Here is a 12,138-nt window from a genome sequence, read left to right as displayed (position 1 = left end):
GGGCTCCTCCTCTCCCTCCCGGGCCAGAAGAACAACTTAGCGCCTGGCATACAGTCGGCGCTCTATAAATGCTGATCTCATCTTTCCATTCACTGTCGGTCCGTCCGTAGTCTCACGCGTCCCTCGTCCGCGTCCGATTCCTCTCCTTTCTTCCCCGACTCTTAATTTCACGGCCCCGGTCTCCGTCCCCTCCCACCCTCCCCGTCTCCTTTCCCTCTCGCTCCCTTTCCGCGTCCGCCTTTCTGTCCGTGTGTCTGTCGCTCGCCTCCGGTCCTCGAGACCCCCTGTCTCCATCTCTGGGCCTCGTGTCTCTCAGCTCCCTTTCCACCCGGTTTCAGTCGCGGGCTCCCAGCCCTCTTGCCCCTCGGCGCTCGGGCGCCCCCCAGGCGGCTCCATTGCCTGCCCTTCCCCGGCTGCCAGCATCTAAACGCCCTCTCCCCGCGACTCAGCCTTCGGGTGGGGTGGGAATGCAGAGGGGCGGCCCCGGGGCCCCTGTCCCCCCTCCCGCATCTCTAGAAAGCAGGGTCCCTGCGCTTCCCGGGGCCCACTCCGCGAAGCGCCCGCGCCCGGGAGGGGGGCCCGCAGGGGGCGGCGGGGAGGGAGTGTTGGGGGAAGCGGGGTGGGATTTGGCGGCCTTCCCCGGAATGAGCCGCGGCACAATCTGTCGCTGGGTTTGTTTGCCGGGCTGGCTCCGGAGCGCGGTGGGGCTGGCTCCCGGGAGCGAAATATCACACGAGGCGGAGACAGACGCAGAGGGGCGGGTGGGCGGCGGGCTGACTCAGGTGCGCGCTGTCATCGGTCCCGGGGCTGGCGCTCTTGGAGAGGGGGTGGTTGGGGGGGGGACCCGGGACCCCCGATACTGGCAGGTCCCAGAGCTGGGAGGGGAGCTCCCATCCCAGGATGACTTGCAGGAAGGGGGCGCCCCTGCCAATGATCCCGGCCTGGGAGCCCAAAGAGACACCTCGAACTTGGGTGTGTCCCAGTCCGCGAACATTCCCTGTGCTCACGTATCCCACTACCAGGCGTCGGTTGCCTATAATTATGTGCTGACTCACTACTTTCCCCTACTAGACCGCCAGCTATTTGAGGGCAGGAAATTCGCCACCTCCATCTCTGCGTCCCCAGCAGGTGCTCAATGAACAGGTCGGGTGGATGAATGGCGCGAGGGTGGGCGATGGGGGTGTCAATTTACAGGAAATACCATCTTCCCAGGAGAGCTTTCCCACCTCTTGTTCCTCCCCTCCCTTGGGCCGTCCCCCCAACCCCCAGCCTGTCCTACAGACAGGCAGAAAATTGGAAACAGCTCTTCCGGAAGACCAGAGTCCTCTAGGTGACCCAAAGAGAATGCCTTCCTTTTTCTGGGGCCTCAGTTTCCTCATCTGTACAATGGGATTATACCACTCACAGTTATGCTTCAGCTTACCAGTAAGTCTCCAGCAAGTCAAGGTATGAGAAAGGGCTTAGTGAAACGAGGTTCTGCGAGTGTTGGCGGTGGCAGCTGTTGTCATTACTGTTTGGATGGTGATCCTTAAGTCTTTATCTCAGTAGAATCAGACACCCTGTCGGATGGAACTGAACTTCTGCAGTTAGAGGTTTGGGGATCTACGGGATGGAAGCTGATGTGGGTACGTTTGCTTAGTTGCTCAGTGCTGTCTACCTCTTTGCGACCTTTTGGATGAGTAGCCCACCAGGATCCTCTGTCCATGGGATTTTTCAGGCAAGAATACTGGAGTGCGTTGCCATTTTCCTCCTCCAGGGGGTCTTCCTCACTCTGGGATGAAACCCGGGTCTCCCGCCTTGCAGGTGGACTCTTTGCTCACTGAGCACTGGGGAAGCCCAGGCTGATGGCCCTCGGGTCAAAGTGAAAGGGCTCATCTGATTCCGGTCTGGACACCTGGCAGGGCTCTCTGCGGGGCGCTGTGTCCCCGGGACTTGGCACAGAGCTGGCCCGCCCTCTGATGGCCATCGATGGATCTGCAGCCCCAAGGGACACCCAGGAGCTCAAGCAAATTGGCTGATGTATGGATCCCCACCCCTACCGCCCGGCCCCAGAAGGAGGGTTCCCTGGGTGGAGACCTGGGAGGTCACGTGGAAGAAGCGGCAGGACACGGACACAGACTAGATGAGTCCTGACTTCATCAATGAATGCCCTCCTTTTAACATCACTCCCACTCTCAGTGTGACCCCCAGGGCCCCGTCCTCCTTCTGGGCAACTCCATCTGGTGAGTTCACGGAGCCTTCCTGGTTCTTTTTCTCCACCTATGTGGCAACAGGGTGGAGTGGCTCAGTGGCCCAGAGCAGAGCTTTGCCGGGTGCTGTCCTGGCTCGGCTGCAGTCACAGCTAGATGACCTTGGGCTAGCAGTTAACATTTCCCAAGCTTCGGTTTCCTCCTCCGAACAATGGGCGTGGATGGAGGAGGACAGCAAGCAATAGTGGTTCCCGGAACTTCCCAGGTGGTCCAGTGGTTCAGAATCTGCCTGCCGATGCCGGGGACACACACAGGTTGAATCCCTGGTCAGGAGAGATGCCACATGCCTCGTGGCAGCTAAGCCTGTGAGCCCACGCTCTGCACCACGATCAGAAGCCCGCACACTGCAGCTAGAGGGTAGACTCCCGCTCACTGCGACTGGAGCAACAGCAAATACCAAGCACAGCCAAAAATTTAAAAAAAGAAATTAATGAATTAACGGAATAAAAAATCAGGGAAACTTGGCGTGCTGCAATCCATGGGATCACCAAGAGTCAGACACGACTTAGCACCTGAACCACAACAAGGAAAACAATAGCAGTTCCCAGCTCATCTGGTTGTTTAGGATTAAACGAGACAAGGCGTGAAAGAACCTAACAGAGAGCCTGATCCTATGCTCAGTAAATTCTAATAACATTTGTATTAATTTTCTTGCTTGGCCTAACAGCAACTGGAAGACATAGGGGCTGCATTTTAGGGGCAGACAGTAAAGTTATGACCTGAAATCTCAGAGGTCCCACATGGCAGAGCCGAATCTGAGAGTCAGTTCTTAGTTCGAACGTCCCGCCCCACGTGTCTGACCTCCGCCTCTCCACCTGCTCCAGCCACAGACCAGGGCTGTTTGCCCGGTGTGTTGAGGGCAAACCAGACTCGCATTAGAAGTCTTGGGTTCTAGCCCGGACCCTGCCTCTGAATGGCTGTGTAATGTGGGACAGACCGCTATTGTCCCTGGGCTTCCAGCTCCTTCTTTCAAAAGGTGCATCCTGGACTCAGAACTCTTGAGAAGTCTCGCAAAACCATGACTGGGTGATACCCCACCTCTGTGACCCTGAAAATGAAGCCCCTCAGCTAGATTCCGTGCTGCCCCGTCTTTCCCAGCCCTGGGGGTGTGATGGGGGCCCCAGAGGAAGCTTAGCATTTCTAGGGATCCCTCAGACCCCACTCTCCCAGGCACCCCCACTGGCTGCCAGGCCTGTCGGTGACCGGCCGTTGGTGAGCGCGTACTCTGGAGGGAGGGAGAAACCGCTGCCCCTGCCCTTTGCACCCAGAACCCTTGCCAATGAGTCCCGCGTCCTCCTCTGCCTGGCGTGCTGAAACAGGAGACAAGGAGATTGCCTTGGTGGTCCGGAGGTTAAGAATCTGCCTTTCAATGCAGGAGGTGTGGGTTCCATCCCTAGTCCGGGAACCAAGATCCCCCACGTTGATGCGCCTGTGCCCGCTAGAGTCCACACACCGAAACTGGGGAAGCCCTCGCTCTCAGCAGAGACCCTGTGCCGCCTGATGCATAAGACAGACGGGGAGAACACCTAGACTAGACGTGCCAAAGGGCGAGGGTGTCGGAGCGCCTTCTCGCCCGCTTGGCTTCTAGGTCTCTGCTCATCTACACCATTCACGCGGATAACTGGCCTTTACCAACTACCTGCTTCGTGTCGTGAATTCACGTGCGCTGGCTCACGTAAGACTCGGAGCAGCTCAGTGGAACGGGTGTCTGCTGATGCCCGCTTTATACCGATGGAGACACACACCCGGAGAGGTGCTGCCACTTCTAGATCTGAGCGAGAGGGGTCTGGCCCGGGGTCTCGCTCATTAGAGGGTTTGGCTGTGATCCTTCTCCAGCCAGCGTCCTTCCATGGGGGAGAAAGGCCCAGCAGCTAAGCGGCTGTGTCCTCAGAGAGTCTGCATTCCCCTTTTACTTGTTATTAATTTATTTAGCTGTGCCGTGTGACTTACGGGATCTGAGTTCACTGACCAGGGGTTGAACCCAGGCCATTGCAGTGAAAGCCTGCAATCCTGTCTGCGGAGCCACAAGAGAACTCCCTGGATTCCCCTTTGAGACCATGCTTTGGGTATCCAGAGCCCTGGGATCTCCTGATCAAATGACCCGAGCCTCCTTCCAGGACCTGTGTGGGCAGCTTCTCCCATCTATCTTTGTGCCCCGTGTGTATCCCTGGACTGGCGAGGAGGCAGCTGTTTGGAGGGGCTGTGGTGGAGCTGGGACATGGAAGAGGAATATTCCGATACATCTGTGTGAGACCTCTGGTTTGGGATGGAGCTGTATTTGGGAAGAAGAGGAGTTGGCTGTATTTCTGTAGAGGACTCCGAGAAGTCAGTCATTCTAAACTTGAACTTGGCCACCCAATGCCAGGTTCTTTTGAAGAACACGACAGAGTGATACTGGTGTGGTAGAAGGCTGGGGGTACCTCGTGGGCGGGGACTGCCTGGAGTGGACCCTGCCATTCTATGGTACCAGAGCCTCTGTTTACAAAGATGAAGGGCTGCTGGACCAAGAGGTCATGTGGCTTCATCAGAGATGTCATGACAAAGAAGCCTGGAGCCAGGCTCTGAATCCAGGCCTGTGTGAGTCTTTCTTTCCTTCATGACGCTGCATGCCAGTCCCGAGCAACAGTCAGGGTGTTGGCTCCCTGGGGTTCTCTCGGTTAGAAAGCTGAGTCCCAGGCGTCCCTGCTGGCTCAGTGGTAAAGAATCTGCCTGCCAAGGCAGAAGACACAGGTTTGATCCCTTTATGGGAAGATCGCACGGGCCTCAGAGCAGCTAAGCCCGTGAACTACAGCCACTGAGCCTGTGTTCCAGAGTCCAGCAGCCGTTAACTACTGAGCCCACGCGCAGAAGCTACAGGAGCCCACGCACCCTAAAGCCCGTTCTTCACAACAAGAGAAGCCGCCACAATGAGATGCGCCTGCCCACCGCAACGAGAGGAGCAATAGCACAGCCCAGCACGGCCAAAAATAAGCAAAATTATTTAAAGAAAAAGCAGGCTGTCCCATTGTGTCTGCCGGAATGCCCTTCCCGGTGAAGAGCACCTCCCTTTCTCGCGAGACTGTGAGCTGTGTGTCGTCTCTGACTTGGTCTGTTCCGTGCACCTGGCCAGCTTGGCCCGGAGGAGGCCCTTGCCAGATGTGGCTGACCTGCTGGACTAATGAGGATCGACTAATGAGGATGCTAGTAAGCCCTCGTGGTGCACGGTGCTGCTGGGCTGGTAGTGAGCACTCGGGGTTGGAGGGTGGCTGTGGGGAAGGACTAGGAAGCCTTGCCTGGGGCGTGGCTATGGCCGAGCTGCCTCAGACTCCATCAGCCTGGGCGCCGCACTGTAGACAGAAGAATCCCCTGATTCCGTTTACCAGTTGCCCTAATTCTCCAACTGCTCCCCTGCCCCCGCCTTGGAGACCCCAGGTGAGGGAGGTGCTCGTGGCATCCCCTCACCGTGTGTTCCCCCGCGGACCACACACTTCACTTACCTGCACAGCAAAAACAGTCCCTTTCCCCGGCAATTCTGTGGGCCGAAGCCACTGAGTTTGCGAGGAAGCATGAAGGGCATCGTGGGGGACGATGCAGGGAACCACGAGCTCCAGGACGGGGTGCACAGACCCTCGTGCCGTTCCCAGCCCCGTGGTGGCGTTCAGGCCCCTACTCTGGGATCAAGCCCCGGCAGCCCACCTGTGGACAGCTTTCTCGGTCTCCCAGCCCACTTTCCTTGACTCAGAATGAATCTTCCCAAGGTGTTGTGTAATCACGCACCCCGCCCTGCTCAGAAGGCTCCAGTAGCTAAGTCTGGCTGGCAAATGATTACATTTATCGACTCTGAAATGCTCATTCAAATGGATAAGAAAAGCCTCCAACAGATAAGCAGGTGAAGGATGTGGACCAGTACTCCACCCAAGAGGATAAGCAGAGAGTAAACAAACACTTGGAAAATAGTTCAGCCGGTTAGTGATCAAAGAGGTGCAAATGAGAACAGTATGGAGATTGCATTTCATACGCATTAAATTAGCAGAGTTTGCAGCCCCCATTCCCCGGTGCTGCCAGAGTTGGATGAAGTCTGTCTCCATCTCTGGAAGCAGCGTGCAAAACTCTGGCACACCATCTAGTACAATGCAACGAGAGCCTTGAAAACATGATCACCTTTTGACCCATTAAGCTCATCCCTGGGAATTGATTGTAAGAGCGCAATTCAACAGAAGAAAAAAGCTCCAGGCATGCCATAGGCATTATTCTGTATTTCTCCAGGCAGTGAGATGGTTAAGAAAACCATGCCTAACGTAGTCAGTGCAACATTATGCTGCCTCAAAAATGATAATTATAAAGAATATGCCGAAGCATGGAAACCGTTCATAACATCATGTTTGCTGAGAAAAAGCGGGATACACAATTTGCATGAACACTGTGATTGCAGCCACGAATAGTAAGTATTCGTGTCGAGAAGTCTGGAGGAGAATATGCAAAAGGTTGGGGAAATGATGAGTGGCTTTCCTTTTTGTTTAAGAATCATTCTTTGTTAATGTTGTTGAAATGTTTTCACAACAGAATGAACACTATGAAAACAAAACCGTTTTTATTGCTTACAGAATAAAGCCGGAGCTCTTTAGCCTTCACTCACTATAATGGTTGCTTAAATATTAATAATGGATGTAAAAATGTTAATTAGTAATGAAATAATTTTAAAAATAGTGATCACATTTGTTAGTTGTCTACTACTTTCCAGGCAGTGAAGTGAGTCATCCATTGGTTTCGCTGGAGCTTCATGACAACCCTGTGAACAGAAGCTGGTATCATTCTTGTTTACAGACTAGGGGCCTGAGATCCTGGGCCGTAGGCCACTGCTTCGCTCCGCGGCCAGGGCTGTGCGAGTCCGCAGCTTGTGCTCAACCCCGTTGATTGGCTTTGTAAGTTGCATCTGAGGCACTTCAATCACTAGTGTTTCACCATCGTGATCTGGGAATAACTGCGGCTCACACGGGCTTCCCAGGTGCCACTAGCGGTAAAGAACTGTTCTGCTTAACAGCAGGTTCGATCCCTGGGTCGGGAAGATCCCCTGGAGGAGGGCATGGCAACCCACTCCAGTATTCTTGGCTGGAGAATCCCATGGACAGAGGAGCCTGGTGGGCTACAGCCCATGGGGTCACACAAAGTCAGACACGACTGGATTGACTCAGCACACACACACACACACACACACACGTGGCTCCTGCGCCATGTGCTGTGATGTACTTAGTTTTAAGATTCAGGGGACTTTCCTGGCGGTCCAGCGGTTAAGACGCCATGTTCCCAGTGCAGGGGGGTGCTGGTTCAATCCCTGGCTGAGGAGCAAAGATCCCACATGCCCTGCTGAGTGGCCAAAAAACTAAAATGTAGACCAACTCAATTTGTAAACATTTGAATGCCTACTCTGGTATTCTCCTAAACAAGAATCCCCTTGGAATCGTCTGTTAAATGTATTGGTTGTATTTTCCAATGTGCAATAATACATAAAAGTGTTAATAACATTAAAAAAAAAGTCTCCTGAGATCATCTTGTAAACCTCTCTTGGGAGTAGCGTGAGCTGCCTGCTGCCACAGTTGGCCCCGTCTCCTGGTCCAGGCTCACTTCCCCAGCAGCTCCTGAAGTTTCTGCTTGGGCCATTCAGGAGGGCATGGCAGCCCGCTCCAGGACTCTTGTCTGGGGAATCCCATGGGCAGAGGAGCCTGGCGGGCTACAGTCCATGGGGTTGCAAAGAGTCGGACACGACTGAGCGACTAGCACTTTATTAAACTCCCAGGCATTATGCTAGAAACTGTATACACATGGTCTAATCGGCTCTCTTCTCCTTTATTTCCTTCCCTTTTCTGGGTCAGAGTTCTTTTTATTGTGTTGTGACTCCAGTACTCTGCCTGGAAAATCCTATGGACGGAGGAGCCTGGTGGGCTGTAGTCCATGGGTCGCTAAGAGTCAGACACAACTGAGCGACTTCACTTTCACTTTTCACTTTCATGCACTGGAGAAGGAAATGGCAACCCACTCCAGTGTTCTTGCCTGGAGAATCCCAGGGACGGGGGAGCCTGGTGGGCTGCCGTCTGTGGGGTCGCACGGAGTTGGACACGACTGAAGCGACTTAGCAGCAAGGACACTTAACATGAGATCTACCTTCTTAACAGATTTTTTTAAGGGAACAATGCAAACTTATTATCCATAGGCACAGTGTTGCAAAGCATATCTCTAGAACTTACTCATCTTGACTAACTGAAACTTTACTGTTGGCTCCTAATAATGACCTTATAAAAAGGATATAACTTTTAATTTCTGTTTTGTTGGGAAACCGAAGCCCGTAGGGTTTAAGGCGTTTGCTCAGGTCACACAATGGATGAGTAACAGCCCAGATCCGAGTCAAATACTGTTTGACCCCTAAGCCCCCTTCACCATTCGGGTCCTGGGTCTTATTAGTGATGAGGGTTATACAACAAACAGGCCAACAGCTCCCCCTTCTCTGCCCTCCAGAGTGGGCGCGTTCATTACGGATGGGGTTCTTAAGGAGCACAGCCACTTTGGAAGAGAATTTGACAACAGCTATTAAATGTAATGGCACCCACTCCAGTACTCTTGCCTGGAAAATCCCATGGGTGGAGGAGCCTGGTGGGCTGCAGTCCATGGGGTCTCGAAGAGTCGGACACGACTGAGTGACTTCACTTTCACTTTTCACTTTCATGCATTGGAGAAGGAAATGGCAACCCACTCCAGTATTCTTGCCTGGAGAATCCCAGGGACGGGGGAGCCTGGTAGGCTGCCGTCTATGGGGTCACACAGAGTCAGACACAACTGAAGCGACTTAGCAGATAGCAGATTAAATGCAAAATGCTCATGGACTCCAAAATTCATTCAGTTCAGGCTTAGGACATCATCCTGAAGTTATTCGTGAAACAGACATGGAGATATCTGTAGCTTAATAGTCAAAGTAGCATAGTGTGTGGCAGCGTGTGATGTAGGAAACACAACCTAAGTATCATTCATAGGAAATTGTCCACATAAATTTCAGCACATCCGTCAAAAAGAATGAACAAAATCTGTAAGTTCTTAGGGGCTTTCCTGTTGGCTTAGTGGCTCTATGGTGAAGAATCTCCCGGCCAAGGCAGGGGACGGGGATTTGATTCTTGCATTGTAAAGAGTTCCCTAGAGAAGTTCTTGCATTCTTGCCTGGGAAATCCCATGGACAGGGGAGTCTGGCAGGCTACAGTCCGTGGGGTTGCAGAAGAGTCAGATGCTACTCAGCACAAGACGTGGCAACTACACAACAACAGCAAACATGTTCTGGGACTTCCCTGGGGGTCCAGAGGTTAAGAATCTGCCTGTCAGTGCAGAGGACTTGGGTTCGATTCCTGGTCCTGGACGATCCCACTTGTCTTGGGGCAGCTCAGCCTCTGCAGCACCACTGCTGAGCCGGCAGGCAGCAATAAAGACCCAGCACAGCAAAAAAAAAAAAAAAAAAAAAATATATATATATATATATATATATATATGTATATATGTATATACACACACACCCATATGTTCTTATATGGAACAATATCAAAGATACCAGCAAAGCCAAGTGCAGAACAGTATAATAGTATGTTACCATTTGTATCAAACCCCTGTGAGATGAAGTATATAGAGAGAGTTATACACACATATACTGATACACACACAGACTCCCTCCGGAAGAACGGAAATAAAACAGGTAGGGGTGGCTGCCCAGAATTGGGTATTGGAAGGACTCTGGTTGAGCGGGAGTGAAGGGTCTGGCTGCAGGGTTTGTCTGGCCTGCAAACTGTGTGGAGTCTCAGGGTAATTTGAGGGGCTTGTGGATTAGAGTTCTAGAGATGGTCCCACCTCAGCTACCTCTCAGCCCTGCCCCGGATCCCCCGGGAGACTTAGGTGATACCATGTAACCTTTTGTGCTGCCTGTGTTTTAAAACCCTGTGCATGTATTACCTGTTTAATAATTTAAAATTTATAATTAAAAAAAGAAGAATGCCCTGCCCGAGGCAAGGCCCGCCTAAGCGATGGTGGCTTTCCGGGTTGCAGGACGTCACTCTCACGGCGCAGGCAGGACCCAGGCACCCTGTCTCTGTTATTTTTCCTGTTGACAGCCTTCACCTGTCCCTTCTTTGGCCAGCAGCTGGGAGGCTTCAGAGGTGGATTTTTGGTCGAGACACAGTTCAGTGGCTTCTCTAAGTCTAAGGGCTTTGTTCTAAGGTGGGGATCATGGATTCTTCACTGGATGGTTTGAGGGGACGGCAGCTGGTCCTGCGTGGTACCTGTCCTGGTCCAGGCATGAGTTGGGAAAGGATTTCCAGACATGAGACAGAATGAGAGGGAAGTAAAGTTTATTAGAGTGGGAGACGCTGTTAGAACAGCAGCCCAGCTCAAAGGAGAACTGACATTGAACAGGGGTCCTTAATCCACTTTTATGCCCAGGGTCTTGTGGGCGTTTGCTGATTGGATGAGACATGTGTGCTAGGCGGGCGGAAAGTCAGGCAAATGCCTTCTCCCTACAGAGTAGGAGGGGAGACAGGTTATACTGCTCAGGAGGGCCTGATATCCACGGATAGTCACAACATGGGGCGGGAAGGACCATAAGGGCCTGGTTTTCCTTTCCTGCATGCCAGGACCCTCCTTGGTTTCATCTGCTCTCTCTACTCGGTTTACCACGGTACCCAGCGAGGGGACAGGCCAGTGGGGAGACCGCTTTATGTACAACCTTGGGGAACTGTTTATGTTGAGTTGTGAGAGGGTCAAACAAGAACACAGTGAGAACGGGAAGGATGCCCTTCACCCGACAGAGTACTTTACAGAAAATCCAACCCGAACTGGCTTAACCGGGCTTCTTAGTCCTTTGGGAGGAGAAAGCAGGCTGTACCCCGCCACGGGACAAATGCCTTTCCCTTCTCTCTGGGATATTTTAGGTCAAAACCCCCTCGAGACAGCTGTCACCTGAAAGGTATTATACACTGATTGACTTGGGTTGGGGTTCCTGAATCCGTCCCTGGCAGGAGGCTGATACCACTGTGATTATCCTGGGCGCGTCAGGACGGACTTGCGGGTGGAATGAAACCCAGAGCCGCATCATTGCTGGACAATGCGCCGTACTCTTTTCTTTTCTGCCATCAATTCCAACACGTTACATACATTTATTTACTCGTTTATTGTTCATTGTCTGTCTCTTTCTGAAAGGTGAAAGTGTTAGTCGCTCAGTTGTGTCTGACTCTTTGCGACCACACGGACCATAGCCGCCAGGCTCCTCTGTCTCTGGGACTCTCCAGGCGAGAATACTGGAGTGGGTTGCCATGCCCTCCTCCAGGTAGCAGATGAAAGTGGCGGGGTTCCCTGGCTGGCTGACCATCTCGTGGCAGGGAGAAATGGCACAGAGAGAACACTTGGCGATGTCGGCTCTTCTGTCCGCCCGGCTTCTCTGTCCATGGCATTCTCCAGGGAAGAGTACTGGAGTGGGGTGCATGCCCTTCTCCAGGGAGTCTTCCCGACCCAGGGATTGAACCCTGGTCTCCTACATCGCAGGCGGATTCTTTACCGTTTGAGCTTCAGGGAAGCCTAAACGCGTCCGCAAAGACTCTGCTGCGTCTCTTCTCACTGGTTGGGCTGGTGCTTGGGAGTGGGGGTTGGTGGGGGGGCCTCTGACGGATTGTGCAGCACTGTGCAAATCCGAGTGGCTGTTCTGTCTCTTCCCTTTCTGCCGGCGGAAAGTTCTGAAGAATGCGAACTCAGGCTCGGGGAGGGGGTACAGGGGGGACTGGACAGGGACTATCTGGAGCGTTGGAGCATCTCCTCCACAGGAGGAGGCTCTAAATGACGGGAAGAAGGGCTGTGTTCACTTTTGAATTTTACTGTAGTATTTATTATTACT

Source organism: Ovis aries, chromosome 15 (genome assembly GCF_016772045.2).
Source record: "Ovis aries strain OAR_USU_Benz2616 breed Rambouillet chromosome 15, ARS-UI_Ramb_v3.0, whole genome shotgun sequence".
Lineage (NCBI taxonomy): Eukaryota > Metazoa > Chordata > Mammalia > Artiodactyla > Bovidae > Ovis > Ovis aries.
Note: the sequence above shows the minus strand (reverse complement) of the source record.